The sequence below is a fragment of the Zalophus californianus genome, chromosome 7 (assembly GCF_009762305.2).
Source record: "Zalophus californianus isolate mZalCal1 chromosome 7, mZalCal1.pri.v2, whole genome shotgun sequence".
In the NCBI taxonomy this organism is placed as follows: domain Eukaryota; kingdom Metazoa; phylum Chordata; class Mammalia; order Carnivora; family Otariidae; genus Zalophus; species Zalophus californianus.
Window position 1 is genome coordinate 23020465 of NC_045601.1, and position 20028 is coordinate 23040492.

Sequence of the window (20028 nt, forward strand, 5' to 3'; positions counted from 1 at the left end):
TAGAAAGGGTTTCCTAGTAACTTCCATGCTTTTTTCAAGCCGAGCTAGCATCTTTAAAATCATGATTCTGAATTCTAGGTCCGGCATTGTACTATGTCCATATTGAGTAGGTCCCTGGCAGTCAGTACTACCTCTTGTTCTTTTTCTTGAGGTGATTTTTTCTGTCTTGTCATTTTGTCCAGAGGAGGATAGATGAATGAGAGAACAAAATGCTAACACGTTAACAACATCCCCAGAAAATATACTCTAAACAAATCAGAAAAGACCTGAAACCGGGGGAAAGGAAAGGGAAAGAAAGAAAAAAGAAAAAGATAAAAACAAACAAAAACAGAACAAAAAAAATAACAGAATATGATCAAATATGATCAGGCTGGTGCATAGATCAGTGCCACATGCTAGATTTTGGTTGTATTTTGGTCTGTTAGAAGAAAGTGCCTCCCAAAATTTTAAAGAAAGAAAAGCTTATATATGTATAAAAATAAGGGTTGATAAGATGAAGGGATGGGATATGAGTGTAAAGATGAAAATTATAACAAATTTTATAAAAGGAATTGATAAGAATTGTTTGAAAAAAGAAAGAAGAGGATTAAAAAAAAAAGAAAAAAGAAGGGAGAGAATGTAATCAGGCAGGAGCCTAGAACAAAGCCACACACTAGAGATTTAAGGTATATTTTGATCTGTTAGAAGAAACTATATCTCAAAATTTTAAAGAGAGAACAACTTATATATATGTCAAAAATAAGGGTAACTACTATGAAGAAACAGAATATGACTCTAAAAATGAAAAATAAAAATGTTTTTTAAAAAGGGGATTGATAAGATGTTGGTTGAAAAAGGGAAAAAATTAAAAAAAAAGACAGTTATAAAAAATTAACTTTGAAAGACTAAAAAATCATGGTAAAAAAGCCATGGATTCTATGTGCAGTATTCCCCTAGTTCTGGAGTTCTGCTGTTCTCATTGATGGGTAAACTTGGTCTTGGCGAGCTGTTCTTGCTGGTCTTCTGGGGGAGTGGCCTGTTGCCATGGTTCCCAAATGTCTTTGCCGGAGGTGGAATTGCCCTGCCCTTGCCTGGTCTTGGCTAAGTAATCTGTTCGGGTTTGCTCTCGGGAGCTTTTGTTCCCTGCAAGCTCTCAGTACAGCTTTGGAGGACCAGGGTGAAAATGGTGGCCTCCCAATCTCCGCCCAGAGGAGCTGAGAACTCGGGGCCCTGCTCCTCAGTGCGCCTCCAGAGAAAAGCAGTCAGTTACTCCCGTCTCCCCGCTCTCCAGCCGCACTCCGTGTTCACCCGGCCTGTGAGCGAGCATTTCTATCTGTCACCTGACTCGGTGTGGAGTCTCCAAACCCAGCAGATCCCTGCGGTGTGCTCCCGCACTGCTCCTCCCGGGGGAGGGAGGGGAGTCTCCCTGGATCTCCTGCTTCTTGGGTCCCTGCTGGAGGAGCAATGGCCCAACTGTGCCGCGGATCACAGTTTATGGCAACCCTGAGCTGAGAGCCCACGCCTTGGCTCTGTCTCTGCAGCCGGCTTCCCCGCTCTGATACCCAGGAGCTCTGCCGCACTCAGGCACCCCCGGTCTTTCTGTGACCCCAAGGGTCCTGAGACCACACTGTCCCTGCGAGGATTCCACCCCCCGCTTAGCCACTGGAGCGACGTCCCTCAGCGGAGCTGACTTCTAAAAGTTCCAATTTTGTGCTCCGCAGCTCTATCACTTGCCAGAAGCTGCGATGGAGGCCCCCTCCTCCGCCGTCTATCCTCCTGAATATCATCTCGGATTCACTTCTCCTCACGTTCTACCTTCCAGAAAGTGGTCGCTTTTCTGTTCAGAGAGTTGGTGCTGTTCTTTTCTTCAATCTCCTTTTGAGTTCATACGTGTTCAGATGGTTTGATCCCTATCCAGCTGAATTCCTGAGACCAGACGAAATCCAGGTTTCCTACTCCTCCGCCATCTTGCTCCGCCCCCTATACAGATCTTTAAACAAAAACTTAAACAAAAGTTGATATGGATTATTGTAGGAACCAGTCCCTTAATCCAGATGTTTAGGAAATATCCTTCCTCTAAACTTCCAAGTGTAAAGGGACAACTCTATTCAAAACATTCATTGTGCTCATGTAAATTGTTGGAAAAAGCTTGCTGCAGGATTTGTTCTCCAAGTTTCAGATCTGGATAATGAGCAAAAATGTGAAAGGTCCGCTTCATTCTCTTTGGCCTTCGCTGCCATTCTTCCTCCTACGAGACCTTAATTTTAGTAGTCTGGTAGGGAAATGCACAGGGGGTGTGGAGATGGTGGAGTACATCTCATCCAAGAGTCTTGGAGGCAGGGAGAAGAGAGAGGAAAGAGGAAAGAAGGTACGCTAAGTAAATGGTTTTCTTTGTAAATGCATGGAATTCATCACACTTAAACTCCAGAATCCCCTACTCTCTCACTTCTGGTATGCGTTTTGACTCAGTGATATTTAACTGTGGTTTTATATCTAGCTGAGATAGGGCAGAGGATATCCGAGATGGGCAGTGAAGGGCGCTATTACCTCCCTATCTCCTGGGACTGGATCTGAGCCATCACGTTACATGGCAACAAGATATGCACAGTAATCTTGGTGAGATTCTAAAGAAGAGTGGAGACAAAAACCTGTTGGAGCTGCTTCCATGACAATTTTGAGAGAGAACTGGTTAGAAGCCAAGCTGGGTTTGGACCTAAGAACACACAACTTGGGATTTGGCTTTGGTGCAATATGTGTGGGGGCTTCAGGGCAAGAGTTCAAATGGAGGCCCACAGACTTTCGTCTTAACCTGATCAGTGATGAAATCTTTGTAAAGAATATGAAGTTGCAGGGGTTTCATTGGCCTGACTAAGTTGTGGACTTGATAAGAATAATTTTTGGGCTCATTTTGTTGTTTTGAACAGTAATTAAATGATCATTAAATAAAGGACTTGTCATGTCCTGTTAGTGAATTTTATGTGGGTCATGCTTGATAAAAGTCTGCTTACTTGCATTGTTTCCAGCTTAAGAAATTTAAGCAGAATGTTTGTAGATTTTCTATTGCTTTTTTTTCTTGATTTGTTTTCATTCTCAATGACCTAAGGGATTTAAATATAAAATGTTAATTGTATTCAAAGTATATAAAATATCAATATATTTTCATTAACAATGTAGAGTAGAGGAAGTACAAATTCAAAAGCTAAACATTTTCAAAAAGCTATTTTTTATTAAATATCCAAAATAACTTTAAAATCAAAAGGCAAGTCCATGTTATAGTGAATGTATAAAACATTTTAAATCCAAAATTATTTAAATAAAGCTAAAGTTCTTTAACATATATTTTGGAAATGTAATTGTCTTCTTAACTATTGTAATTGAAATAATCCACGTACAGGCTTAGTGTTCAATGTTCATTTATATGTCACAAATGAAGAGTAAGAATTGTTTATTTGGAAAATGTTCTTTGGGCACCATGTATAATTTTCCAAACGCTGCACTAATGCACTGATATTTCTAGAACTTTTGATCGGAGCACTAAGAGAAGCAAGAAGAGGCACGCCTGGTAGTACTTTTTTATACAGGAATCTGTTGCCTTCATGCCATTTAAGAGCATTGACTAGGTACTCTGTGTTTTTTACTTAAGCATTAATGCTACTCACATTTTTTCTGCTTTTGAAATGGTGTCTAACTCCACACTCTGCAGTGTCACCACCCACAAACCTTCAGGGCATTCAAACTCAGTCACTTTTTGATCGGGGCAAAGAGATTGCTCACAAGATATGGAGAAACATTTACCTGGCATCTAAACAGCTGTAGTCAGGAGCTAGGACATTTAGGGCTGCAGGACATTTGGATGCTGGTGACAGAGGTGCACATGTACTTTTCAATACATTTCTTTTCTTTTCTTTTTTTCTTTCAACCAGGCTCCACGCCCAGTGTGGAGCTCAATGTGGGACTTGAACCCTTGACTCTGAGATCAAGACCTGACCTAAAATTAAGAGTCAGATGCTTAACCGACTGAGCCACCCAGGTGCCCCTCAAGACATTTCTTTTGTGTGTGTTTGTGGTATGTGGGACCTTCTGAAGTGTGGAACCCATGGCAAGAACTCCTACCTGGCTGTGGGGTGTCTGAGCATTAGAATTCTCAAGAGGGCCACTATCTGCCGAGGCGGCAGAGGGGTTCCTTGATGAGGACACTAGGGGGAGCTGGTGCTGGAAGGACAAAACGACAGATGGCCTTGTGACTGACTGGCTGTCAGGCTGCCGGTGTGTTCTTGTAAGTCTCCCTTGATGGCATTCTAGAAATACTTGGTTGGGACTTCTCAAGGGGCCTGGAGGTCCTGTGTGAGCAGGTGGGGCTGGAACGGGAGCTGTGGTTAATTGGTATTGATGCCCTTTCATCTGTATATGCCTGTAGAGCGAGAGGGCCTAGAAGTGTTTGGGTAACTCATTTCCAAATCCTTCTTGGATAGGGATGAGGAAAGATACTTCCATTCTGTAAGTCTGTTTCTCTGCACGTATATGGAAAGGATAAGAGAGTTCTTTTCCTTTGTGAAGACTCTGGAGAAAGCTGGGGACACAATTCAATCATTGATCCTAGATCATTGGAATTATAAATGGATTTGTTATTTACCTACATTGGGGATCTTAGCTACAAATAGAATTCAGAGGATCTGAGAATTTGATTTAGAAAAAAATTCTAGTTTTATTTGCACTAACCTCTAACTGAACTACAGTGCTCCCTCCATATTAATGTAGGCAACAGACAAAACAGTTTTAGCAATATCTGTGCCTTTGTCTCAAGTAAAAATAACAGATATTCTCACATCATCACTGTTGTGGCTAACATCTCAAAGTATCTTTGTGATTATGACTACTCAAAATTATGGTAGATATTATCTTGCACTATATCTTGTTTCTAATTTTTAATAAGGAATCACATAATTACTGTCAACAAATTTGTCTTAAAATTTTTTGAGATCATTGTATGTCATTATCATCAGTTTCCTTTATAGTCCTCTATATTTAATTTTATGTAGTTAAAACATTATGCTAGGAAGGGATCCACAGGCTTCCTCAGACTGCCAAAGGGGCTCATGGCAGCAAGAAGGTTGAGAAGCTTTAATGTATATGAATGAGATCCCATATTTCTCTATGGAAGGTCAAGACTTGGAGAGTGTAGTGAGTTAATTAAGGTCACATGGTACAACAGGAATTAAAAGAGGTATCCTTCCTGGACCATGTGGCCTCCTGGCATCTCAGTCTTAATCTCTGTGCCAGGGAATTCACTCCTTTGTTTGATTCAGCAAACCCTTTGATTATGATGAAGGCCAACTCAGTGTCCTTTGTTTGCACTTCCCTAGCCTGTGGTGTCCTTCCTCCCACCTCTCCTTTCCAGGCCTGCTGCTGGTGGTGGTGAGAGATGATTACCTCCAGCAGTGCTTGCCCCTAGGTCCTACAACATCACAAAGCATGTTCCCCTAAGATACCTGAGGGGGTCAACAGAAAGAAGAGAAAATCTAACCCTGGTTGCTTGGCCCAGTTTTAATGGTGGTATTTTAGGCAGAATTGATAGCTCCGTAATAGTAGGGGAAATCTTTCAGCCACCCCCCACCCCCGCCGGGCTCTCTTAAATTAATTTAGGAACTCTTGGCAGATTCTTTCCTCTTTATTTTAGACTAACACATGCCTGAAATATCAGGAGGAAAATGTGGAATTCATAACTAATATTTAGATTTTACTTGTTAGTGCCGTTTCTAAGCACTGTATAATTCTCTTAACAATTTTAAGGTTTTTATTACCTACATATTACATATGGGAAAACTAAGGCACAGAAGGGCTAGGTAACTTGCCAGAAGTCATTTATGTGTCTACTAAGTATTAGAGGTGGGATTTGAAAGAGGTATTGTGGTTCCAGAGTCCATGATCTGGACTACTGTCCTACACGTCCAGTTATTACATCAATGCCTGACACCACTGTTGTCCGATCTCTGTTTTCCTTTGTTTGGGGTTAGACTAGGAACCTATATATCTGGTGTGAAGGCAGCCTTTGGATTATTTTGATGCAGTCCTAGAAGGAACTCTTTTCAGTCTCTTGGAGCTGGCTCTGAAAGGTACCGTGTCATTTGGTTCAAAGTTTGTTGGGCTTTAATCCCTTGCTTGTATGTGATCAGGCAATATGGAGAAGGAAAAACATGCTCATACTCAAAAAGTTTAGTAGTGCTGCAGAATGCTAGATCTGGGTTGACTTTGCCTCCCCGTCAAGGACAATGACAGTGCTTTGATCTTTGCTTTTGAAGCCTTCTTGTCGGCGACATTGACAAATACACCTTGGAGAATTTATATCTGACTTCTTGTGTTTTGAAAAACAAAGTTTGTTAGTGTTTCTCTTCTTGAACACTAGTTGATGTTTTGCCAACTAGTCAAACGTCTGTGAATCTGAGTGCTGGCTGAGAACCTAAGCTTGCCGTAACCGGTTATCCCCAGATGGCCAGATTCCGTTGGTACCACTTTTATAGATGCTCACTGGTTGCATACTCGGGGTTAGGAGGTGTACTGTTCCACTTGTTTTTGCCAGACATGCTCAGTACATTACTTGATGGGTTGAGACAGATGGTATAGCTCAAACTAAAATGATGAGGGAGAAAGAAAGTGAAAAAAAAAATAGAAAAAGGGCACTTGATTTTCTAATTCGCATTTCGGAAGTGAATTTTAGCTTCTATGATTGACTAATAAATGCAGTGTTGCTATAGACTTGAATTCATTAACTTCTGTTTAAACAGATATAACTGAGTAATCAGCAGGAAGCAATCTCTTCCTTCATGGATGCCGTCCCGAACTTCATGGGGTCTACTCCAGATTTGAAAATGTTGGGCCATTGGAAGCTGTCAAAAATCGACCTGGGTTTTTTTCAGAATAAGATATACCACCACCAATACCAATCAAAACAGAAAAATCCCAAATTTTATTTTTAAACTGGAAAAAAATATATATATAGCCTGGTGAAGTAGTGGTGATAAGCACAATTAATCAGTTTTTGTGCAGCTGCTTCCTGACATTTCTGCAAATTGTAGTGGAAAAATTAATGAAGGTTAGATCAGTAATGGTTTCAAGCTTGGCCAGTGGAAAGTATGACAGTGTTTCCATCAGTAATTAAGCTGGGCTGCTTTCTTTTTTCTATAGGGGAAGTGGTATGATGTGTGTTCTCCACAGGAAATGGAAAACGGCAGCTGAACTGTGAGCACAGTTATGGAGGAGCACTCTGCGAGTGCTCCAGCAGGCTCGCCTGGATTCGCGCTACAGATTGGCATTTTCGGCAGGAAGGAGTTTGCTATACAACACTGAGAAATCATTCCTTAAAAAGAGTGAGAATTTTGGGATTTTATTGAGGCTGCCAATTCAAGAAACACAGATATGCTATGAATCTAAAGTTTGGGAACCAGAAAGTGGAACTTATGACAAACAGAAAGTGAAACTCACCTATCTAATTTTATTTTTTGAGCCAAAGGTAGCTCAGTATGGGCCCAGTTCACATCCTGTGTAACCCTATGGGATTTTCCCCAGTATTAGTTAAAAATTTTCCCATAGGGTCACACAGGATGTGAATTAAAGTAAACACTTAACAAGCATGATGAAAAGGAAATTAGCTTTCTAAATGACCCTTTCACTGTTAACATCCTGAGTAGTTATTGGAACATGGGAAAGGGTCCCTTTAGTGTCTCATTATCAAGTGGTTACATTATTAATAGACTATATTACTATTCTTCCCTATTACATATAAAATGTATTTCCTTATATGTGAAACTAAATTTTACATGTGTATTTTCCTTTTTGGAGAACATTAAAAAGCCCAGCAAAACTCTCTGTACATCAGTGGTTCTTAGCCTTTGGAAAGAGGTGTTCATAGACCTCTTTAGGACTAATAAAAGCTCCTGACCCTTTCCGCGCAGAAAAATGCTTATGTACATAACATTTTGCATACGATTTTAAAAGTTTCACAAATCCCTTCAGTGACCTTGAGCCCCAGGTGTTTTTCAAAGGACTGGGTTTTTACAGCTTTTTATAGACAGATAGAAAATTATACCTACAGCCATAAAATGTTAATTCTTTATGAGTAAAGTATTACAAGAGGCACTTCTTAAGAAATTTTAACTGTAACAATAATAATTCTTTCCTTTTCCCACGTGAAAAACGCTTCCTTGTCCTTGGAAGGGAGCTCGTACATTGTACAGAACATACAAAGCTGGGTTTGAAGCTGGCTGTGTGACATTTTAGCAAGTGACTTCAGTTGTCTGGCCTTAGTTTCAGCTTCTCCAAAATGGTGGCAACAAGGTGACAATATGTCAGTTGTGTCTGGTAAATAGTCCACGCTCAATATATATCCCTTCCCTTCTCTTCTTTCCTTCCTCTTTTGAGATCTAATGTATTTATCTTTTTGAATACAATTTTTTTTAAAGTAAGTTCTATGCCCAATGTGGGGCTTGAACTCACGACACTGAGATCAAGAGTCACGTGCTTTACCAACTGAGCCAGCCAGGCACCTCAAGATCTAGTTTAAATGTCATTTTCTTGCATATCTTTTTGCTGCTCCTCAAGACACATTTTTTTTTTCCACTTTTCCCTCAGTGACCCTCTCTTGCTTTGTAAATTTCTTTACTCTTAAAATTATGTTGTCCTTCACTAGTTACATCTCAAGGTGTGTTTTGAGGATCTTGTATCTTATTAGTAATGTTCTCTTTATCTCTGTGCATGTTGTATCCAGCAGAGTGCTTAAGACACACTAGAAGACTACTAGTCATCTCAGAAAGAGAGGTCGAATGACCAGTGTACAGCCAAAGTGCAATTTGTGGGAGCACAGAGTCTGGAACTGAAAGCATGTCTTTCCTAAGCTTTGACTACAACCAGAATGTATCCTAAACCAAAGTCACAGTATTTTGGCTAGAGTTTCAGTCAGGTTCATTACCAAGTGATTGGGGAAAAACAAAACAAAAAAAAGTGCTATTACATTTCTAAAATGTATAGACCTATACATTACGTGAGTCTCAGAAGAAAATTTGGGCTCCCAAATCCTTAGTTTATACTTTATTTTTTAGAATCTGGGCTCCAGCGATAGCTTGAAGGACATACCCACTTGCCTTTCTTTGGATTAAGTCCTCATATGCCCTGTCGATGCTTGTCAACTCCAGTTGGACAAAAATGTGGCCTGTCTTCAAGGAGCTGTCATTTTTCAACTCCCCTTTCTCCCTGCACCCTGGAGGAGGTGATTTGCAAACCAGAACCATGGAGGGGACTTCAGAAGTAGTATTGAGGATCCACTGAGGTGCTAACAGTGTGAACTTGAGTGATGAGGGGATTGTCATAGTTGAAACAGTATGAACAGAGGCTTGTGCTCGTGAGATATAGATAAAGAGATGAATTTAGGATAGATAGAGAAGGAAAAAAAATACATGTTGGAAATGGGCTGAACTCAGGGCAAAGAGCAATATGGTTGAAGATTTTGCTCAATAAATCTTTGGCTGTGAATTCTTGGCTCTGATGAGATGCACAACCATTCCTTCATCCAGGCATTTCCACCCCTGGAAAGCCTTGTCTCTTCCTGTCAGAATTTTCAAGCCCTTATTTAACTCCTACCAGCTGCATAAATATTTCTTTCACAACACTAGCTCATAGCAATCTCTCCTTTACTGAGCTCATATCGTACTATTATAAATGTAGTGGCACTTAATTGATGTTTAAAGCTGTAATTTAAATTTTCACTTGCATGTCTTGTCTCTTCAATGAGCCTCTAAACTTGTGTAGAATTGGATAGTGTAATAAAAATATTCTCTAATGTCTATATGAAGTCATGCATATGGCAAGCACTCAATATATTTTTAAGAGTTTTAAAGGATATTGAGTTTTTACTACATCCCTTAAACTTTACTGGATGGGACCAAAAAAAACCTGTAAGACACCGTCCTTATTCTTAAAGTACAGATAACCAAACTGGATATTTTGCTTAGAAGATTAGCAATTTGATGGAAATTTGGCATTACAGAAAGAACGCTTTAGAACATCTAAGTTTTCTAGAATTAAAGTTGATGTATGTAAAGTGCTCAGTATACTGCCTGACAGATAGTAGGTCTCCATAATTACTTTTAAAATCATAATTATTAATATTCATGTAATCTATTGACTAGGCCTTCCATCAATGATTTTCTTCAAGATCAATCTGTATTAGTGATGTCAGGTTCTTTACCTCATGTCTTCATAGGAATCTGGCTTCAACAGCTCTACCCCACTGCAATTATTCTTGTTAAAGACACCAATGATCTTTTCATTAGTGGACATTTTTCATTTCTTACTTATTATGACTTTTCTGTGACACGTGACTCTCTCCTCCTTGAAATTCTCTCCTGCATTGGTTTTCATACCACTCTCACCCTGCCTCTCCAGCTAGTCCTTCTCTGTATCTCTGTCATTGGTTCTCCCCTCCATCAGCCCAGTAGGCATGACAGTGCTGTGTTCCGTCATAGGGCTTTTTCACTTTACATATTCATAAGGACTGAATGTCTGTATCCTCTTTCATTTCTTTGACTACTTGTTCTGTAGTGAAAGCTCTAGTTTCTTACTTCTACACCTCCAACTATATACTAGATGTCTCTGCTTAAGTAGCCCAAATAAATGTCATATTTGACACATCCAGAATTGTATTTTCCCTTTAAGGCTTTCCCTCCTCCCTCTTTCCATTAAAAGCCTCACCATCCCTGTAAGTTATTCAAGCTAGAACCCTGGAATTACTCTTTACTCCTTCCTCACCTTCATGTCACACAGACACACACAACTAATTCTCAAATTCCATTGGTTCTTCTTCATAAACACCCCTTTAAGCTGCAGCTCCTCCCTGTGCCCCATTCAGTTCTTCATTGTGTTTCCTTGAGCAATTGCTGGAGACTCTTGACCGATGCCCCTGCCTTAAGGACCAACCACCTCCAGGATGTTCTCCACACTGCCTCCTAAGCTGTTTTGTTCCTGACAGAGAAAACTTCCTTCTGCTTTAGGATAAAATCCAAAGTCCTTACCATAATATACAAGGTACTTTATATCTTGACCCACTTTTTAGCTCCCAAATCATTTCTCTCATCTCACTATTATACCACACATAACTTTATACTTATAAACCCACATTTGTTTATCCCTAAACTCTATCTCCTTTCCTTATGCTTCTGTGCATTTATAGCTGCTAGTTCCTCTCCCTCAAGTGTCACTTCCGGTTTCTCCATTAGGTAAATTTCCACAGATAATTCCAGGTGTAAAGGTTACCTCGCTTGTGGAGTTTTTCTTCCTCTTCTTTTCCCTCATCCCTCACCCTGGCAGTTAGTCACCTTCTCACTGCTGTCCCCATAGAACTTTGTCCATACTTGACCACACATATGGTGTGCAATTATTTTCTCCCATCTGACCCTAGAGCATAAACTCTTTGAGAGTTGTGTCTTATTCATCATTCTATTTCCAGTGACCAGCATGGGCCTGCTAAACATTCAATAAAATAGTAAAGGAAGGATTGTGAAGAGATGCTGAACTTATGTTCTGTGATAAATCATCTGAATTGATGATGAGGAATCAGATTTAAATGTCTTGTAGTTTATACATTACTGAATTTAAACGATTTAACAATATGCTATTTCTTATTACACTAAAGGGGCAAATTTAAGGAGAATTTACTAAATATGTGTGTCATCAATGCATATCGAGTAATGAAATCTTGAGTGTGAATGATATTTTCAGAATTCAGAATATTCAACAACAGAAACTGGGAGATGTAGATGAACCAAAAGATGGTTCAGTTAGAAACTCGATAAAAAAAGACAAAGAACATTAATTCTTCAAGTGAAATAAGGCCTCCTAATAGTTTTGATTGCATTAATATAATTGTCTACAATTACTGAAAAATAATAGTCTGCCCATGGGTTTTTATTATTGCAATATATATACGTTATATGCATATATTATATGTATAATATATATAGCTGGTGAAGTCATACTAGTTATTTAAAACTAAAGTTATTTATAAGTTTTGTTAGTCCTCATTTAAGGTTCTTTAGCAGGTGTGTATAACCTTCAAGAGAAAGATTATAAAGTGACTAGTCTATAAAGTCATATACTTTTATTAATAGAAAAATAAGCACTTTCTTTTCATAGTGTTAAGTGGATCTTCAACTATATATGAATTTTATCTCAGCTTCCAGACAATTGGCCTCATTTAACTTACAGTCCACAGTTTTGGAACTATGGACTTTGAGTAGGGCCAAGTATTTCCACTCTCTGTTTCATTTTAAATAATTTCTATTGTTATGTCTTCAAGTTCAGTAGTCTTCTGTAGTGTTGAATCTGCCACCCAGTGTATTTTTCTTCCCAGATTTTGAAGTTGTCCTCTGTAGAAGTTCAAGGTAAGGGCCTTTCTTATGTCTAGCATGTTGCTACTACTTAACATATTTATTCTTCACTCTAGTTTCTTGAGCATATGCAATATAATTAAAATAACTTTTTTTACACCTTGAAACTTTCTTTTTTTTAATTTAATTTTATTATGTTATGTTAATCACCATACACTATATCATTAGTTTTTGATGTAGTGTTCCATGATTCATTGTTTGCGTATAACACCTAGTGCTCCATTCAACATGTGCCCTCTCTAATACCCATCACCAGGCTAACCCATCCCCCCACCCCCCTCCCCTCTAGAACCTTCAATGGCCTTTTCTACTAATTCTGTCATCAGTGTCATTCCTGGGTCTGTGTCGATCCGTTAACTTTTCTCCTCTCTATGAGTCAGATTTTTCTGCTTTCTTGCATGCTTGGTAATTCTTTATTGGATGCTAGAATTTTACCTTGTTGGGTACTAGAGACTTCTGTATTCCTAAAAATATTCTTGAGCTTGGGCAAATAGTTTGGTCCTTTCAGATCTTGCTTTTAAGCTTTTGTTAGGTAGGACTAGGGCAGCATTTAGTCTAGGGTTAATCCCCACCTCCACCCCTGAACCCAAACTGAGACCCTTCTTAACACTCTAATTGATGGCTTCATAAATTATGAGGCTATCCACTCTGACTGTTGGGAATGGGCACTCTTCTTGGCCCTTTGTGAGTACTGGGCACTGTTCCCTCTCAAACTTTTAGTGGTGTTTCTCCTGTGTGTGGTTTCTTCATATATGTATGCTGGTCAGTATCCTATTGGATCCTTGATCTCTGGAGCTCTCTTTCTACAGTGCAATCCTCACCAAGCTCTGTGTGTGATTTCCAGACACTTTAGGTTTCCAGCACTCCCATGTCCATTTCTTCAACTTGAGGAGATCACTGGTCTCTTCTTAAGTTTCCCCTTCCTGACCATGGTGAAAACTTTCTCTGGGTAGTAATCTGGGGTAATTTAGGACTCACCTCATTGGCTTCCCTTCTCTTGGGAATCCCTGTCATTTGTGTTGGGTGTCCAGTATGTTGAGAGCTGTTGTTTCATATTTGTTGTCTAGCTTTGTAGTGCTTTGTAGGCAGGAGAATAACTCTGGTGCCTGCTATTCCATGTTGATCCTGAGGCAGAGTCAAGGCCTATTTTAGTACTTATTTACTCATTTACATAATATTCATTAACCTGAAGAATTCAAGGCACTATTAGATAATCACTAAATAAAGGATTTAACCTAATGTACACACCTATCATAGGGAGTTAAGTTTGTGAAATCTTTGTTGAGAGAATGTGTTAGGAAGTATTTTCATAGCATGATGCAAAGTATTGCTGGCTCTTCCTTTTGGAAAACATTTATCCATTTTTAAATACTTAAACTAAAAGTTGTGTGACTTAAATTCAGTTGTGAATTTGTGAGATTTCAAAATAATGGCTTTTTCTTCTCTTATTTTCAATCTGACATTATTAAAAGCAGCCACATTGTGTGGTGGGGGAGGAGGGGAAAGACTTGTGACATGCATGAAATTTTAGCCATTGCACAAAATGATAGGGTTTAGAAAATGTAAATAGCGTGGTTTGGACAAATCCACCTACTTTCTCCTATTTGTAAGAATCCAGGTTTCTTAAATTGATCTTAAATGATCACTTTGCTTTCACTAACCTCTCTGCATCTACAAGGGAAGAGAGTTTACATGTGTTGCATTTTTAATGATTTGTCTTATAGTGCTTCTGAGGTCATTCTGTGGTGGAATGCTATCAGATTTCAATCTCTCTCTCTCTCTCTCTCTCTCACACACACACACATACACACACACCCTTATGAAAACATAGACATCTTCCAGAGAATTTCCTGATGTTCTGTTCTTTGAATGTGATGACATCTGTTTACACAGGAAGCTAGACACTAGATTCTTTTCTTTGGAAACTGTGTCAGATACACATTTTCCTCATTGGTTTTTCTCAATATGGCATACATATGTACCACTTACATATTTAATGTCTGGGAGTCATGGAGACTGATGAAGAATTCTTGATATGAAGTGCTCTTATCGATCCACTTTAAATATTTAATGTTGAGAAAACATCCTCTTTCCTCCCCACTGATTTTTTTTTTAATTATCCTTGGCGAACCATGGAACAGAAATCAGATTGAAGACAGACCTTAAACCTTACCTCTTGTGCCATATTTTGCATGTTTTTCCATCAGCTCAATACAGCCCCTAAAATTCCATCATATTTTCTTTGTCGTTTGGATTGGCATTCTTACTGGAAGCATGATAAATAATGTATAGCCCCAAGGATGTAGTCTATGTCTGTATGGGTTGCTAAATCAAATTTTTATGTTTGATTTAAAAAAAAACACTGAACATTTAAAAAATTATATGTTTATTGAAAAAATTATATATCAATATTTACTTTTACCTGTCCTCTTAACGTAATACTTGCAATTGCTGTCAGAATGAAGCACAAATCAATTGCCAGAAACTGTGTTATGTGTCTTATTTACATAACCTCTAGCTCTCACCATAGCCTGCAGGATGGGTACTTTTATCTTCATGGGAGACATTAGGAAATCAGCCCAGAGATGCAAGTGATTTGTTCAAGATCACATCCCTGGTAAGAAGCAGAGCTGATGTCAAGTTAAGTTCTACTACGCTAACAGATTTAGCAACATATCCTAGGTTTGTCAACAGTGATGAATGTACTTAGTAGTAGTATTTAGTACATAAACTAGGTACTTCTAAAGTAAAGCACTTACTAAGAAACTTTTATTGAAAACCAAATATGGGCCAGATCCTGCTCTCGGGATGATGGATTGTAGAGATGAGTAAAGCTGACTTCTTTGCACTGAGGAGAGATACAGGGAGCAGGAGTTAGACCATAGTGTGCCAGCCTTGCTTTTGAAGTGTTCATGCACACAGTGCCTAGGGAGCATGAAGAGGGATACCTAGAATCTTTGGGGGAGTATGGTGGGGAGAAGTTTCTTAGACGGTGTCAAGGAAGAGATGGAGGTTTGAAGAAGTAGAAGGTGATGACCATGACTGTCTGACAAAAGTTAACTTCAGACTAGAGACCTAACCTTTGTCTACTTGTAGTTAAGGCTAACCCAGTCCCATTTACTGACTGAAGTACTCATTTGTACCTAGACTACCTTTCACATGTATTAAATTTGCCATTATGTACATTTGCCACCTGCTGCTAAGTACACCACATCGCTTTATTTCTTATATCTTAAAACACATATGTTATAAAAGACCTTGAACTGGGAGTTGGGTGGGATACAAAGATGAGTATAATTCACACTTCAAGGGCCTTCCATGTATTGAGGGAGAGAAGAACTGTATTCAGGTGTTTATGAAAGAAGGGAGCATGCAGAGAGCTTCATAAAAGGAACAGAAGTGTACTATGGTACACTGACAAAGGAATGATGACTACCAGCTAAGAGATTCATTTATTCATCCATCCAACCATTCATCCATCCATCCAACAGATATATACAGAGCATTTTTTACATATCAGGCTTTGTGGAAGAGCAGACACATGTGCTAGATCTTGTGTATAGTAGGTAGAGAGATCAAGATGGAGATGATGAGAGTTTGCCAAACAGAGCTCACGACTTGAACAAGGGCATAAAGATGGGAAATGGTCATGCTCAAGAATAATGACTAAGCCATCTTTTCTACAGCCTAAATTATTGGGATAGATGTCGTAGAAGATTAGGTTGGATAGACAGATAAGAACCAGATTCTGGAGGGTCATAAATGACAGTCCTGGAGATTGGAACTTGGTGGGAATTGGGGAGTCACTGAAAGTTTTTGAGCAGGTGAACAATAAGATTAGAGATATTGTTTTGGGAAGCTTCCTGTGCCAGCCATGGTGTGTGGGTTAAGTCGGTGGGGGAGGAGCCTTGGAGATAGGGAGACACCCCTATAGCTCTCCATTAGCCCCCATTACCCCAGGCAGTTTGCCCAAATGACTCCACAGGTTTGGGGCCACTGGTCACTCCCTCTGTCCATGGCTGTTTTCCTCCACCTGGTGGGCTTTGTGGCCTTGTGCATAGCTTTCATCCTGGGAATCACTTTGGCCTCTAGTCCCATAGTACCTGTAGTCCCACCAGTCCTACAGAGGCTTTGTTTCTAGGGATGGTTTCAGTTCATTAAGATGATGACTGTAACACCCTCTGTTTAATTTATATGTACACATTGAAAGTATTATTCTTAAATAAATAGAAATTATGGGACCTTGCTACAGTATTTGGGGTGCTTCTTATTAGAATATTGATATGAAATGTTGCCCTCATTATAACATTGTTTCTCTGGAAAAATAAAGTTTGATTCACATAATTTTAACTTACAGGGATTTCCCAGGACCCTGTCCAGCCCCAAGTTGGCATTCTTGCCTGTCTTTGATGATACACATGTCTGTTAGTCTTCCTTCTAGCTGCCCACTTTAGCCCAGCTTTATGAGGCACTCTGCTTTCAAGATATCTTGATCTAGATGCACTGGTCATCCTCAATGCAAATTAAATATGGAGTGTACTCCGGGCATGCAAACTGAGTTTCATATTTGCTTAAATTAAACATGAAGGCAGGATGGCCTCAGCTGACCTTCCCAGTCTACAGTTCTCAATTTCTCTATTCAAAAGTACAAAGTACTAGCCAAGTTGACTTCTTCTTGCTCACCCACTATTTCCCGCCTCTAAGCTATTGGTTCATTGTTCCATCTCCATGGATTGCTTTCCCCTCTAATAACTGTTTTTAAAAGACTTCTAACTCGTCAAGGTCCGTGTCTAATACCACTGTCCTTCATTCAGCCATCCGTCATTACTCCAACCACGAATACAATTTTTCCTCCTTTGGATTATTCTTGTAGTACTTGTTATAGACTAAGAGCTGAGGCATTGCAGTGGGACATACCTGGTTATAATGTCCACTCCTTACAATCTGTGTGACCCTGGATAAGTTACATAACCACTATAAGCCTCATCTGTAAAATGGGAGTAATACCACTTACCTCCTAGGATTGTTTTGATGGTTAAATGAGATAATGTATGCAAAAGGCTTAGCATTGGGTTATCTGTCCCATGATATGTATTCAGAACACGTGAGCAATTTTTATGTCTTCTCTGGGAATAAGCATTGTATTTTATCTTTGTGAGCTTTTCCCTAAAGCCTACCTCTAAAAGAGCCTAGCATAGTGTTTCAAATATAATAAATATTCCATTAATATTTCTTTGAGGAAGGAACTAAATTTGGTTTTTAGGTTGCAGAATTAATCCCCGAAAAAGGGATTTATTGAAAAAGTGACACATTCTGATTTGCCAAGGAAAGTCCCAGTATTAAGTATTAATAGCGCCCCCTTTTGCTCTGAAAAATGCAATGGTTTGGATAATAAATTTTATGGGCACCCTATTTATAGAATATTTGCAGTTTGGAATTGTTCATGGTACTCTTCCAATTGTATTGTTATTTATATTTCATATAGATATATTGTCTCTTAAAGGAGATTGTAAGCTACTTGAGAATACAAACCATTTCATATCTTATTTCTCCAAACTCTACTGAGTGTGCTGGGAGTACTAACAGTATGTTGGGATGAGGGCACATCTACAAAACAGTGACCCAATAGGTGCTAAGGTCCTAATGGTATTGACCATGATCTAAAAGCTGCCTTTTTAATGAAACCATTAATGTATAGATATATTAAACTATATGCAAATGGAGAATAGTAGTTTTAACTTATGATGGGAGGTTTGTCCACCAGACAGAATTTCTCTAGGGCAGAGCTCATGTCTGTTTATTTCCCAGTGTAGACCAGAGACCAAGCACAGCACCTAAAATATGGTATGTACTCAATACATACTTGTTGAACAAATGAGTGATTGGTGAGGATTTGGGCATCTCACGTAAGTTGTGTGTCATCAATCTCTACCAAATTCCTCTTGGATGCTTTGTAGATGGCATAATAAAATATATCTAGAGTCTGAAGAGCTCTAGTATGCCTGAAAATGAACTCAGAAAGTTTATGAAAGAATAGAGCTAGGTCAGGAGACACCTGGCCTTCTCAGACCTATTCTGGAAACTGTTCCCATGTAGCCTTTTTTTCTGAATAAGCTCTGCTTCCAGAAGTAAAGTTGAAGATGTCTTTCTGTAAAACTTTGCCCTACTTGATCAGAGAGCAAGTGAAGGACAAATGAAGGCATGGCCCCTTTTCCTCTCCCTTCTTGTCTTCCCACTAAGGGAAGAGCAAGTTCTGTGCGAAAGCTTCCTGTTTTAGGTGGAGGGGCACCTGGCTTTTTACCATTATAGTCTCTGAGGCTTGTTGGAATCTCTGAGGATGGGGAGGAGTTGGAGGGCTCCTTTAAAAGGAACACTGGTGTTACTTGTTTCCCTTTCCCTGCATGGAGAGTACAGGCTATACCCTGTAGGCTGGGGCTGGCTAGGAGAAGTGACACAAGGTCACCTACCATGCTTATCTTGCTTCTCTGGCTCCTTATTTCCCTAAGGATGCCTGCTGGCCCTTGCCAACCCACATAATTCCTCTTCTGTTTACAACACATCTTCTTATTCAGTTACCTGGTGTACATTTTGCATATAGTTTATCTTAAAGGATGGATACCTCACAATCTAGCATCATACAAAGTGACATTCAGTTAGTACAATGTTAAGAAATTTTGTTGAGTATGTGTTTCTTCTTTTTGTTCTTTATTTTTTGGACAAGGGCTGAAATTTTGTAGTCAAATTTAAAGGACTGATGTTCTCCATTCATCTTTCTCAAGTCTATTCAAAATAATTTCCTAGCACTTACCCTGTGGTGATTCCTTCAGCCTTTCTAACCACGCTGAGATGAAGTGGCCTTATATTCAGGCAAATGTTCTTATTAGGTTGCCCTAATTTCTTAGAAGAACGTCAGCTTTGCCCTTATCCCATTAACCATCTGTCTTAATCACTCGGGCTGCTATAACAGAAGTACCAGAGCCTGGCATAAACAACAAACATTTATTTCTCACGGTTCTGGAGTCTGGAAGTCCCAGGTCAGAGTGCCAGCATGGTTGAGTTCTTGGGGAAGGCCTTCTTTCTGGTTTACAGATGGCCAACTTACTGTATCCTCTCATGGCAGAGAGAGAACGGGAGGATGCAAGTTCTCCCGTCTTATAAGGGCATTAATCCCAGCATGAGGGCTCCACCCTCATGACCTAATTACCTCCCAAAGACTCCATCTCCCAGTGGAACTTAGGATTTCAACTTATGAATTTGGGGAGTGGGGGAGGTCACAAACAGTCCATCACATAAATTCACACGAAGTCTAGATGTTCATTTTTCAGTGGGTTCTTGGATACTGCTCTTCCTCATGTGTTCACTGTGCCACTCCACACATTTTCATTATCTTGCTGGTCCCAAAGGGACCAGAACTGTGTACCTTGATATTCGAAAATTTATCCTGGTATCAAGCTAGATCAGGAGAGTGTGAACCTGTTGTTCTCTATAAACTTCCAAAACTCAGCCTCTGTGGGACAATCAATCTGGTTCTGTATTGATGCAATTTTTGAATGAGTGGCCGGACCACCACCATATGTAGTATTCATTTATAATTATTCCCAAGTCCTTTGAGCTC

At 39.4% G+C, this 20028-nt stretch overlaps 1 protein-coding gene across 5 annotated transcripts in view; it reads left to right on the plus strand.

The window, feature by feature from the left end:
• The window catches only part of HIVEP2 (HIVEP zinc finger 2), a 205601-nt gene that overhangs the window by 132369 nt on the left and 53204 nt on the right, over nucleotides 1-20028 (plus strand). Inside the window, exon 1 of one of the 5 annotated variants that reach the window (XM_027601255.2) lies at nucleotides 7310-7343. The exons of the other annotated variants lie outside the window; for them this stretch is intronic. The gene's annotated coding sequence lies outside the window, so the exon portion shown is untranslated. Of the gene's footprint in view, nucleotides 1-7309; nucleotides 7344-20028 lie in introns of those variants that run through there. 5 annotated transcript variants of the gene reach the window in all.